We start from the raw sequence: 14,394 nt of genomic DNA on the forward strand, positions 1-14,394 counted from the left end.
CCTGGCTAGAGTGTAGTAGCCCAATAATGGCTCACTGCAGCCTCAAACACCTGGGCTTAAGCAATCCTCCCGTGTCAGCCTATCAAGTAGCTGAAACTACAGGTGCAAGCCACCATGCCCAGCTAATATTTTCATTTTTGTAGAGAAAGGTTCTCCCTATGATGCCCAGGCTAGTCTCGAACTCTTGGGTGCAAATGATCCTCCAACCTTGGCCTCCCAAAGTGCTGGAATTACAGGTGTGAAACAACATGCCCAGCCTGTTGTTCTTTTGATACAGTCACAGAGGATTCTATTATATGGATAGACCATAATTTATACAGTATTGTTGGTCATTTTGGCTGTTACCATTCTTTTATTGCAAAAATGCTGCATTTATTAACTTTGTATACATATATATATATGTGCGTGTGTGTGTGTATATATATATCTTCAACATGCACAAGTATATCTCTAGGATACATTTCTAGATGAAGAATTATAGGGAGAAAAATATTATACTTTATATATATTTCTATATGTTGAAAATCATCTTCCCTGGAGGTTATTATATCCATTTGCACCCCCAGCAGAAATGAAGGAGAGTGCCTGGTTCCATACCATCCACATGCTATATGCTATCAAAACATTTGGCTTTTTACATTTTGGTAAGTAAAATAAAACTCTGTATCAATTCAGTTTGCATATCTCTTATTAAGAGTTGGGATTCTCCTCTTTCCATATCTTTAAGAGCCCTTTTTACTTTCTAGAAATTGTAAATCATGACCTATAGTCATTTTCTTATTAGCTTTTCAGATATTGAATTGACATTTTATTTTGACAATTTATTTTATAAATAGGGGGAAAATGGCAGTTAGACTATGATATACATTATCAATATTTTCCCAACTTATTAAAATGTATTAAAATAAATTGTTTGTATAAAATAAAATGTATTAAAATAAAATAAAATATTTTGGTTTGCTTTTATTAAAATAAATTGATAATTTATTTTATAAATGGGGGAAAATGGCAGTTAGACTATGATATAGATTATCAATATTTTCCCAACTTATTTAACTTTTCATTATGATAGTTCATGCTATGCCAACAAAGTCTTTGTTTTTGTCTTAATTTTTTCTTTAATGTCTTCTAAAGTTTGTCCTATAATTTGAAAGTCATTCCCCACTGGGAGTTTTAAAAAGTCTTCCTATGTTTCTCTAGGTTCTTATATTTTTTCATTATAAATTTAAAAGTATTTCATATATCTGTATTTATCCCAAAATCATATGTAAAGTATATTTTCATCTTAATTTTATTTCAGATGACCACCCAGCATCCCAGTCCCATTCACTGAATAGTCCATGTTTTACACTGTTATTCAGTATGCAGCCTTTATCATACTAAGTTTCAATGCACATTCAGTTTAATCTTGTGATGTTTTTATTGATCTACTTTTCCATATATGGATCAATATTGGAATGTTGTTCTTATTCAAACCTTACACTAGATTTTAAGCATTCTCATTACCCTTCTTTTTCAGGAGATGTAATTGAGGTTCATTTTATTTCTTCCTACTGCCTGTTTTGTATATAGAAACACTGCTGGTTGTTTATACAATAACATGGCATGCAGCTACCTGCCTTAGCTATCTCCTTCTCTACAGTGTTTCAGCTGATGTCTGGGGTGTCCAGGAGTCCCATCACACCACCTGCCATTCTCTTGTACACCTTCTCCAGTTAGTGTTCGGGCCATTCTTCCTCTATAACCACATTGACAACATCAGTAATGACTCCCATGTTGCCCACCAAGGGTCAATTTTATAACTGCTCAGCTGCTACTGACACTATTACCAACCAATAACTCCATGGCTTAAAATTCTCAAACACCGTACTTCCTAGCTTTCTTCCTTCCCCCACAATTGCTTCTTTACATGTTTTCCTCAAATTTTTGACATACAACCTTTATCATATACTACATTCACAAATGTATTTCTGTCTAACTCTAAGACTTTTTCTCCATTGGTAAGTTTCTCTATGGATGGTTTGCTGGATCCAACTTCTCCAGACATTTCATGGATGAAGACACTTCTGACCTCTTCTCTTTTCAGTCTCTATTTACTTTCTGAGGGCATTCATTCAGCCCTTTGGAAATAAACTCCAGAAGCCCATGGTACAGTTTTACTCACACTGAAACTCAAGTGACTGAAAAAAATCCTGAGACATGGTACATCTCTATTAGTTTTCTAGGACTGCCACAACAAGGTACCACAAACTGGGTGGCTTAAACCACACAAGTTTATTTTCTCACAACTTTGGAGGCTAGAAGTCTGAGATTAAGGTGTAGGCAAGGTTGGATGGCATCTTCTCTGTGTCTTCACATGGTTTTACCTCTGTGTGTCTGTGTCCTAATCTCCTATTATGGGACCACCAGTTCTGCTGAATTAAGGCCCAGGCTAACAGCCTCTTTAACTTGCTTACATCTTTGAAGTGCCTGTTTTCAAATATTATACAGTAGCATTCTGACTTAGGTGTTAGAACATTAACGTATGAATATTGTAGAGACAAAATACTGCCTGTAACAAGGTCCTTATTACATATTTGCTGAAATAATCCATTAAAGAACTTTTCTCAGTTTTCAAAATAGAATCTAATTCAAATTATATTATTTAAAATGAAAGTGGCTTGATTTGGCTGTACCATGAGACAGAAGAACGGAAGCGTAAGAGGAAAGACATAAAATTATGAAAATTCACAACTAACAAATATAAAGAACAAATGGCATCAAATAGAGAAGGAAAATAAGAGTGCTGAACCCTCTACATGGTGTAAAAGAAATCAACTGGTCTACTTGTTCATACCAACAAATTAAAATGAAATATAAGTGTATTATTCAGAGCTGATAATAATAAAAAAAAAATGTGAACTATAGCAAGTGGTGGCCTCTAGAGAATAGGATTCAAGGACATTTTGACTTTGAATTCACTTTTTTGCCATTTGTAAAGAAAATATACACCTGAATGCATTATTATCTTTTTTTTTTTTTTTTTTTTTTTTTTTTTTTTTTTTTTTTTTTGAGAGGGAGTCTCCCTCTGCCGCCCAGGCTGGAGTGCAGTGGCGTGATCTTGGCTCACTGCAAACTCTGCCTCCCAGGTTCACGCCATTCTCCCTGCCTCAGCCTCTCGAGTAGCTGGGACTACAGGAGCCCGCCACCATGCCCGGCTAATTTTTTGTATTTTTAGTAGAGACGAGGTCTCACCATGTTAGCCAGGATGGTCTCGATCTCCTGACCTTGTGATCCGCCTGCCTCGGCCTCCCAAAGTGCTAGCATTACAGGCATGAGCCACCGCGCCCAGCTGCATTATCTTGATAAAGAAAACACAACCCACTTAAATACCACCACTTTGATAAAGAAAACACCCTTTCTACACTGAAACACGGTGCATAATGACCACGTCTCCCTTGGCTTCTTTCTATTGGATCATTCCAATGCAGCACAAACAAGCTATCCTATCTCCTGGTTTAAATCACCACCCATGTCCACATTCTCCTCCATCCATGCATCCATGGCCTGGTTTCTCTTATTTCCTTTAGAGAAAATCTTTACAGAAGAGTTTTCTGTACTCATCATCTTAAGTTCCTCACCACCAATTAACTCTCTCTTTCTCCTTCTGTCACATCTTTTCAAATTTTTACCTCCTTCTTTTAGCTACATCAGTAAACTTATTTTTGTGTTAGAAAATTTATTTTGAACATAATAACACACTCACAGATATCAAACAAATTCTTTGCCTGCATACATTGAAAGTCGGCATCCTATTCCAGATCCTCAAAATTCCATGCCAGACAAATATATTGAAGAAGTTTTCTGAATATTTGAAATAGTTTCTAATTGAAATAACTTAAATGAAAGGAAGTCGTAGGAAATAAGACTAGAAAATTTTAATATTTACACTAAATAAAAATAAACAACAAATTTCATGAAGTGGAGAAAGAAAGATATTCTATGTGTGCTACTTACATTTTATAAGAAAAGTAAGTTGATCCACTTGATAATACTAATAAATGCAAAACATAAATATAAGCTTACTATTCACAGCTAATAATAATCATCAAATAAGAATGGCAAGTGTAGCAAGTGGTGGCTTTTCAAGAAAGAGACTCAGGAGACTTTCACTTTGCATGCACTTCTCTGTCGTTGGAACGAAAGTAGACGTATGAATGCAATAACCACTGTGAGTTTTAAAATATATGAAAGAAAAAAGTCAACTGTGGTCAGGCCATGGTGAGCCTTGGATGACATTCTGATATACCTTTTTCTTTATTTATAAAGCCCCACAATACACTCTCACATTGCTTGACATTGAACCTAGGTTCAAAGGGGCATTTAAAGGTCTACAACAACAATTGATTACAGGGAGGTGGGCCACATGGGATGAGATGGGAGAGGCTGGCAGCTCAGACTGCAGGAGTTCCAAATGGAGTCAAGCAGAACTTTCTACTGATCCATTTACCCATAATGAGTTGGGATTGCTTGCAGATGAAATTAAAATCTATGACAAAAATAAAGACAAAGTTTTTGTCTGTGCTAGGAAGGTTAAAGGATCAAGCAGATGGAAAATACGTCTTAGTCACTGGGATCACGCCCACCCCTCTAGGAGAAGGGACAAGCACAGTTATGACTGGGTTGTGCAGGCTTTGACCATGCACCTGCTTGTCACCTCCTTTGCCTGTATGAGGCAGCCTTCCCAAGGACCAACTTTTGGAGTCAAAGAAGGAGCCATGGGTAGTGGATATGCCCAAATCATCCCCATGGAAGAGTTCAACCTTCACTTAACTGGAGACATCCATGCCATCACAGTTGCCAATAACTTACCAGCTGCTGCCATCTACTCAAGGATTCTGCATGAGAATGTGCAGACAAGGCTCTGTATAGTCGGCTGAGATTCCTTTAATGAACAGTGTCAGAGAATTTTCAGAAATTCTCTGATTGCTCGACTAAAAATAACTGAGAATAAGATGGATCCAAGCACACTGACAGAAGAGGAAGTGAGTAAATTTGCCTGTCTCGACACCAACCCTTCCACCATCGCATGGCAGAGAGTATTGAATAAAAATGACCGCTTTTGCCAAAAAAATAGTAGATGTCGGCATGGATGTGGTGATCTACACTGCCGGTGGGAATGTAAACAAGGACAACTACTATGGAAAACACTTTGGAGATTCCTTAAAGAACTAAAAGTAGAACTACCATTTGATCTGGCAATCCCACTACTGGGTATCTACCCAGAGGAGAAGAAGTCATTATACGAGAAAGATATTTGCACACGCATGTTTATAGCAGCACAACTCACAGTTGCAGAAATGTGGAACTAACCAAAATTCCCATCAATCAGCAAGTGGGTAAAGAAACTATTATATACATAAACAGTAGTGTACATATATATACACACTGCATATATATATACACACACACACACTACATATATATATACTACATAATGGAGTACAACTCAGCCATAAAAAGGAATGATTTAATGGCATTCTCAGTGACCTGGATGAGACTGGAGACTATTATTCAAAGTGAAGTAACTCAGGAATGGAAAACCAAACATTGTATGTTCTCACTGATATGTGGAAACTAAGCTATGAGGATGCAAAGCCATAAGAATGACACAGTGGACTTTGGGAACTCAGGGGGAAAGTGTGGGAAGGGGATGAGGGATAAAAGACTACAAATTGGGTGCAGAGTATACTGCTCAGATGATGGGTACACCAAAATCTTACAAATCACAACTAAAGAACTTACTCATGTAACCAAACACCACCTGTTCCCCAATAACCTATGGAAATAAAAAACTCAATTCAAATGACTGATTTCTATGAAAAAATAACCATCAGGCAGGCAAACACAGAGAAGGGCTCCTTGGCAGATTCTGTTTGACATCATGGTGGCCAGCGGGATCATGGTGGTGCCGGCCCTTACAGACAACCTCTCGGACATGAAGACATGGCTGGGAAGGATAGTGGTGGCCAGTGACAAAACCAGGCAGCCTGTGACACCAAATGATTTGGGGGTGACCAGGGTTTTGACAGTTTTAATGAAAGATGCAATGAAACCAAATCTGATGCAGACCCTGATACGGACACTCGTATTCGTGCACGTGGGCCCTTTTGCGAACATCGCTCATGGCAACTCTTCAGTGTTGGCTGATAAAATTGCCCTGAAACTGGTTGGTGAAGAAGGATTTGTAGTGACTAAAGCTGGCTTTTGTGCTGACATTGGAATGGAGAAAATTTTCAACAACAAGTGCCAAGCTTCCAGCTTGGTGCCCAGTGTGGTTGTGTTGCTGGCAATGGTGCAAGCTCTGAAGATGCACAGAGGCAGGCCAAGTGTAACGGCTGGTGTTCCTGTTAAGAAAGAATATAAAGAAAAGAATGTCCAGTTGGTGGCAGATGGCTGCTGTAACCTCCAGCAGCAAATTCAGATTGCTCAGCTTTTTGGGGTTCCCATTATGGTGACTCTGAAGGTCTTCAAGATCCACACCGGTGCTGAGATTGACTTGGTGTGTGAGCTCACAAAACAGGCTGGTGCCTTTGATGCAGTCCCCTGCTATCACTGGCCGGTTGGTGGAAAACGGTTGGTGGACTTGGCTTGGGCTGTGAGAGAAGCTGCAAGTAAAAGAAGCTGATTCCACTTCCTGTGTGATGTTCAGCTTCCAATTGTGGAAAAGGTAAGAACCATGGCCCTGGCTGTCTACAGAGCCAAAGATATCTAACTCTCTCCTGAGGCACAAACCAAAATAGATTGTTAACACTCAACAGGGTATTGGAAATTTGCCCATCTGCCTGGCAAAGACCCACCTTTCTCTGTCTCACCAACCTGACAAAAAAAGTGTGCCAAGGGACTTTATCGTACCTCTCAGCGATGTCAAGGCCAGCATAGGTGCTGGGTTCATTGGCCCTTTGGTTAAAACGAGGACTGCCACTTGGCCCTGCTTTCATGACATAGACCTTGATATAGAAACAGAACAAATTAAAGGCTTGTTCTAAGTGAACAAGGCTTTCATAGGAATTGATTCAGGTTCCTGAAACAGACTCCTCCTTGCCTTTTTGCTGCAGTTGGAGAAGAAACTGAATTTTAAAAATGTCTTTTATTCAGTGTTGGAGAAATGGTGAAATAGGCCAAGGATTTCTTCATTGAAGGTGTATTCTTTTCACAACAGAGTATAGTGTTCAGCAAAAGGACCTCCACCAAGTCTGAAAAAAACTAATTTACTTAAGTTTCAATAGAGTTTACGTTATTTCTACTGCTTATACTTTAGAATGTTTATTTTATGGGACTAAGGGATTAAAAGAGTGTGAACTACAAGGTAACATTTTCCACTCTCGAGTTTTCCACTTTGTCTTTGAGCAGAAATTAATCATGGACCTAGAAAACCAAACCCCCCCAACACACACACACACGAGTGGGATCAAGCCATTGTGAGCCCTGAAAGACCCTATGATCTACTTTAGTTTTTAGTTATAAAGCCTCACAAAACAAGCTCACGTTGCTTGATATTGATACCTAGGCCCATAATAAATTGTAAAGGTCAGAACAGCAATTACTTACAGGAAGTTGAATGAGATGGGACACGATGAGAGTGGCAGATATGTATTGATAATGGCAGAGGCCAAGAAACATCTTAGTTAGGGATTGCGGCTCAAACAGCTGTGGCCTCTGATTTGCCCGCAGTCCTCATACAGGAAATCACAGGCTGTCTGCATCTTCATAAACCTGGATTGGTCACCAGTTCTCATTCCAGCTCTTGTAGGCATCTCCTAAATGACCCAACACAGAAGAGAGCTCTGAAGTCACTGAATCCCAGAAAGGCTCTACCCCTTTAGCAAGGGGCAGCTCTTCATCTTTGGACAGAAGGAAGAGGAAAAGGTAAGGGTATGTACCAAGAACTCTCTCTTTCCACAGCAAGTTATTGTTTTTGCTATAAGTTCACAAACCTGTGTTTCCATCTTGGGGTCCTATACACAGAGGGTCATAAGTTTCCTTCAAGAAAAGGCAGGAGACATGAAGCTTCCTTCTGGAAACAGTGCTGGCAGCCCAGACTGTGGGAGTTTCAGATGGGGTCAGCAGACCTTCCTCCCTCTAATCCATCTCTCCATATCACCCCCTTTATTCCAACCATTCAATCTGCTTTCATGGAGATAATGATGCTTTCCAAATTCACTTAAGGAGCAAGGGGATATGCAAGGCATTGTTTCCTACAACCGAACTGTGGTAAAGGGGTCTTATTATTTTACTTACTTTTCAAAGTTATTTTTCTTTGCCTATCTGGAAAGGTCTAAGGAAGAAACAGATGGTCCAAAATGAAATAAATGAGGAATGTTTCATGAGGGGACTATGTACAAAGATGGGCAGGGTCAAGGGGAAAAGACAATGCCTAGGGAAGCACCCTAAATGGCAGTGGTGGAGCACTGCTTCCTCCCCTAAGCTTAAAGGGACAGGGAAGGAGCAGTTACTGTTGAGAGTATAGCCATAGCCATAGCCATAGCCATAGCTGTAGCTGTAGGGTTGGGAGAGGATGAGCAGGCAGGTGGAGAAGCCCTTCGTCACCAACGCACAGTCATAAAGGCAGAGGCCCAGATGGTGAAAATTCCAAATCACTCTCCTCCTGCCTTCCAGTCTCCTACCAGTGTCTCTCAGTGTCTCAGTTCAACCAGAAACCAAACGGAAAAGAATATCACTGGTGAGGTACAGAGAAGCCACCCTCTTGGGATATCAAATAGGGTAGAGAAGATTGGGAAGCAAATCCTCATGGCAAATGAAACTATCCCTCTCACCTCACCTTTCTATAGCTTCCTCCTACCTCCTGGGGTTTTCTCTAAATCTCATTGAATCATGTCTCATTTCAGCTCTATCCATCAGAGTTTTTTTTATGTTTGGAAATTCTTTCTCTATTGTCAATTTTATGGAGAAATACTTGCATTTATCAAAAAATGCCTAGGAAAATGATGTAGGGAAAAGAAAGAAAGATCCGACTGTTACTGTGTCTATGTAGAAAGGGAAGACATAAGAAATTCCATTTTGACCTGTACCTTGAAAAATTGCTTTGGTGAGATGCTGTTAATTTGTAACTTTGCCCCAGCCACTTTGCCCCAACCTTGTGCTCACAGAAACATGTATTGTATGGAATCAAGGTTTAAGGGATCTAGAGCTGTGCAGGACGTGCCTTGTTAACAAAATGTTTACAAGCAGTATGCTTGGTAAAAGTCATTGCCATTCTCTAGTCTCAATAAACCAGGGCACAACGCACTGCGAAAAGCCACAGGGACCTCTGCCCTGGAAAGCCGGGTATTGTCCAAGGTTTCTCCCCATGTGATAGTCTGAAATATAGCCTGGTGGGATGAGAAAGACCTGACCTCCCCCAGTCCGACATCCATAAAGGGTCTGTGCTGAGGTGGATTAGTAAAAGAGGAAAGCCTCTTGCAGTTGAGATAGAGGAAGGCCACTATCTCCTGCCTGCCCCTGGGAACGGAACGTCTCGGTATAAAACCCAATTGTACATTTGTTCAATTCCGAGATAGGAGAAAAACTGCCCTATGGCGGGAGGTGAGACATGTTGGCAGCAATGCTGCTTTGCTATTCTTTACTCCACTGAGATGTTTGGGCTGAGAGAAACATAAATCTGGCCTGCATGCACATCCAGGCATAGTACCTCCCCTTGAACTTAATTGTGACATAGATTGTTTTGCTCACGTGTTTTCTTGCTGACCTTCTCCCTATTATCACCCTGCTCTCGTACCGCATTCCTCTTGCTGAGATAATGAAAATAATAATCAATAAAAACTGAGGGAACCCAGAGACCAGTGCCTGTGCAGGTCCTTGGTATCCTGAGTACCGTTCTCCTGGGCCCACTGTTGTTTCTCTATACTTTGTCTCTGTGTCTTATTTCTTTTCTCAGTCTCTCGTCCCACCTGATGAGATGGACCCACAGGCGTGGAGGGGCAGGCCACCCCTTCAAATGAAATGTAATTTTAAAAAGAGAAAACATATTCCTTTTGGTTAGAATGTAAGTTTGGCTGCTCTAAAAGAGATACAAAGTACGAATATCTTCAACAAGAAAGTAGAGTTGTCACTCCATGTCAGCAGGTTCTGAATCCACAGATTCAATAAACCACAGGTATAACATATTCCAAAAAAAGGAGGACAGGAGTAGCTGTATAGGTACTGAGCAGGTACAGACTTTTCTTGTCATTATTTCCTAAACAATATCATATAACAATTATTTACATAGCACTTACATTTTAATAGTTATTATAAGTGGTCTAGAAATAATTTAAAGTATAAAGGAGAAAGTTCATAGGTTATATTCAAATACTACATCATTTTCTATAAGGAAATTGAACATGGGCAGATTTTGGTGTGTGCAGGGGTTCTAGAACCAATCCCCTGTGGAAACCCAGGAGTGACTATATTTAAGACCTGAGCTGGAGGCTCCAAGGCGTCATACATTAGGACTCCAAAAATTGCTGCTCCCTAATGTCTAGAGAGTTGCTCTCATTCTCGTGGTCCTACTGCCTGCCAACCAGCTCAGCATTCCAGCCTGATGGAGAAGGAAGAGGGGAAGGGAAGATTGTGCTCCTCCTATTGATCCCATGAGCCAGGACTTGCTTACATCACATCTGCTCACTTCCCATTGACCAGAACCTGGTCATATGATGTCATCCAGCATCAAGGAAAACTGGGATGTGAGTCCTTGTGCTGCTTTTAAATGCTCATAATTGTTGTGTGATTGAAAAGGAAAATGGATACTGGGGCAATGCAGTAGACTCTAAAGCTCCTGACTGTCTCAGATTCTGTGCTCACGTCAAGATTTTTCAGGAGCTCTTCGAAAATAATGATTGATGAAGCAGAGAACAGTAGAGAAGTCTCATGCAGGGCTCCAAGGACCAGGGGCTTATACTGGATCTGCTCTTCATGGTGTGATCTCAGGAAGATCCTTGGATTCTTTAAGCCTCAGCTGCTTATGTCATATGAGGATATTACAATAGATGGTCTTTGAGGAACACATGCTAAATATTGGCAATATTATAGTGAACCAGAACAGGCATAGCTTAGTTTTTATGGAGCTTCAGGTTTCATGAGGAAGGCAAATATATCATGTCCTAAAAATGGATGGACAAACTCTTAACCTTAAGTATCCTCAATGTGGTTAACAGAGGTTCTAGTTTTCCATTAATTTCCTTTTCAGGACAACGAAGGCTGTGGCAGCTTTTCTCTCTAAGAGAGCTCAGGATGGATTCATCCACTCCTGATGCTCCTCTGTACTCCCAGAGGAGGGTGTGTCTTCTTTCCACCTGGAGGCTTCCAGCCCCTGTGCATCCTTGTCTTTCCAGAGAAAAGGCAGCCTTTGTGATGCAGAAAAGAGCTCCTCCATTTGTTCCTAACTGGATTTCATTCACCTCTATTTGGTTCCCTGTTTGATTTGTTTCTCATTCTCTATCTGGAGTTTGTTTAGGTTAGCTTTTTTTTTCCAACCCAAAATTTTGACTGCCAACTTGGGTTAAATTTGAGAGTCACTCCTCTGCCTTCCCCCTCTATCATGTATAATCGACATACAGTGGTGCTGGGTCCAAAGGGTGGGTGAAAAGGATGGACCTTGAGGCACCTCTGCTGGGTCCAAATCCACATTATATAAGGCCAGGGACAAATAACTCACTCTTTTTGTGCTCTAAGTGCATTCTCTGCCATACAGGAATAATACTAACTCTTATCTCCTAGGCTCTTGAGAGCATTAAGACAATCCCTAATAAACCCTCAAGCAGCTGCTGTTTTTCAGCCAGATATGAGCTAGTCCTGTTTCACCAGTTGAAATCTACATGAACATCTCTCTTTGCATTCCAAGCGCTGAACTCCTATTTCCCCTCATGGACTCCTCTCACACAAATGTTTGCACCAACAGAGAAATTCTACCAAACTCTACCCCTATGAGACAGAATCAAGTAGTTTTGCACTGTGTATATCCAGCGGAACAGTTAAGAGTCCTCCAAAGATATTGCCACATTTCAATTACCTCTTTCAGCGGCACTCAGACCTCACCCGCACTTACTCTTTCCTCTTCCGTATTGCTGAGCAGTTCAGCTCAGACCACACCCTGCCCCAACACTGTGTACAAAAGAGATTCTAGGTGCTCAGCAAAGCCACACCAAGTCATCATTTCAAAGGCACATCGGTGGTCAACTTCGGGTATTTGGGCACATATCAATAATGCCTTTTAACACAGACAGAACAAATAAAATTTTGATGAATGAAATTTTTACATCTCATTATATGTGTGTGTTCTAATGCCTTTGTGTTTTTATTTTCCTTTTAATCCAAAGCTATCACTACCATTAGGCTCTTCATTCATGCATTTATTCACTGAATGAATATTTACACAAAACACAGTGTGCTTCGCATGGAGCTAGGCACTGGGGATATAAAAGTGCTCCTCTCTGTAATGATAGACACACACTGAGCCATTTCTAGCTCACCAGGCCCAGTCATCATCACACTTGTCCTAGCAAAACATCACATTTTCCTCATGTCAATAATGCCTGGCCTTCATTTTCATCCATGATGACCACTTTTATCATGAGGGTGTCCACCTCTTTACCCAAACTCCTGCACCTGAGAGAAAATTTCTGACCAAGATGGAGTAATGCTTGGATCCACAGCCCTGGCCAGTTGAGTGGGGATGTTTTGATCATAATGTTTTTCCCATGTCAGTAGAAAAATTGTGTTGCAATACAGAGAGCCCAGGCTTTAGAGTCAGATTTGGATTTGAAACTGGAGTTGAGCACTCCTCATCTTTTGACAGGTGGCTTATTCTCTGCAAGCCTCTGTTTCTCTCCTGTGTAAAATGGGGACAATAATTCTCACATAATAGAATGTATGTGAAATCAGAGATCATACAGCTGCTGATCACATCTTGTTTGTGTTCCCAAGGGCACAAGCCTAGGGGTTCTGTGCATGGATCCAACCATCCCAGCCTTGGGTACAGAACTGACATCAGTCGATAGGACTGAGGAGGCCCATCTTCAACATTGTGGCATGGAGATCATGATCCTCATGTTGCTGCTCCTCATCGTTGACCTGGTCAGGCTGGCAGGAAATGCAGTCATGCTCTGGCTCCTGCATGCACAGGAACACCTTCTCCCTCTACATCCTCAACCTGGCTGGGGCCAACTTCCTCTGCCTCCTCTCCCAGATTTTAGAAACCGTGAATTTCTACAGTGACTTCTTCCTTTCCTTCTCCACCTATTTCACCACTGTGATGACCTTTGCCTACTTTATAGGCCTGAGCATGCTGACTGCTATCGGCACCGAGTGCTGCCTGTCCATCCTGTGGCCCATCTGGTACCGCTGCCGCCGCCCCACATGCCTGTCAGCAGTCGTGTGTGTCCTGTTCTGGGCCCTGTCCCTGCTGCGGAGGATCCTGGAGTGTATGTTCTGTGGCTTCCTGCTTAGTGGTGCTGATTCTGTTTGGTGTCAAACATCTGATTTTATCACAGTCATGAGGCTGATTTTTTTATTTGTGGTTCTCTGTGGGTCCAGCCTGGTCCTGCTGGTCAGGATCCTTTGTGGATCCTAGAAGATGCCCCTGACCAGGCTGTACGTGACCATCCTGCTCACAGTGTTGATCTTCTTCCTCTGCGGTCTGCCCTTCAGCATTCAGTTTTTCCTATTTTTCTGGATCCACATGGATTTGGGAGTCTTATATTGTCATGTTCGTCTAGTTTCCATTTTCCTGTCCGCTGTTAACAACAGTGGCAACCCCATCATTTACTTATTCATGGGCTCCTTTAGGCAGCGTCAAAACAGGAAGACTCTCTAGCTGGTTCACCAGAGGGCTCTGCAGGACACACCTGAGGTGGACGAAGGTGGAGGGCGGCTTCCTGAGGAAACCCTGGAGCTGTCGGGAAGCAGACTGGGGCAGTGAGGAAGAGCCTCTGCCCTGTCAGTCAGACGGGACTTTGAGAGCAACACTGCCCTGCCACCCTGACAATTATATGCATTTTTCTCATCTTTGTGCCTCAGAAATGCCTCAATGATTCCCCCAATATCTTCAAGTAGTTTTTTTTTTCAATCTCACATTTCTAGTTTTACTAAGATAAGCATTAATTTGAAAGTACACTGTTTAGATCTTTCTTCATATTTCTAACAAATTTCCCCTGTTAACTTCCATTAAATTTTTCTTACTGAAAACTTTTACTTTCAATTTTTATTGAGATGGAAAGAATTCCTGTACAGAACTGGAAAGCCCTGTTTTATAACTATTTCCTACCTGACAGTATCGAAGGGAAGATTCCTTATCTTTCTCTCAGACTACGTTCACCTAAAAATCATGTTTCCTTCTATGATTAGGGGTATTGCTGC

General features: G+C 41.2%; 2 pseudogenes; both read left to right on the plus strand.

Annotated features, from left to right (window-relative positions):
• Positions 1 to 4,415: 4,415 nt before the first annotated feature.
• On the plus strand, positions 4,416 to 7,028 carry LOC105487042 (monofunctional C1-tetrahydrofolate synthase, mitochondrial pseudogene; annotated as a pseudogene).
• Positions 7,029 to 12,987: 5,959 nt separating this feature from the next.
• LOC105487041 (mas-related G-protein coupled receptor member X1-like) lies at positions 12,988 to 13,957 on the plus strand (annotated as a pseudogene).
• The last annotated feature ends 437 nt before the right edge of the window (positions 13,958 to 14,394 follow it).

The sequence above is a fragment of the Macaca nemestrina genome, chromosome 12, assembly GCF_043159975.1.
Source record: "Macaca nemestrina isolate mMacNem1 chromosome 12, mMacNem.hap1, whole genome shotgun sequence".
Lineage (NCBI taxonomy): Eukaryota > Metazoa > Chordata > Mammalia > Primates > Cercopithecidae > Macaca > Macaca nemestrina.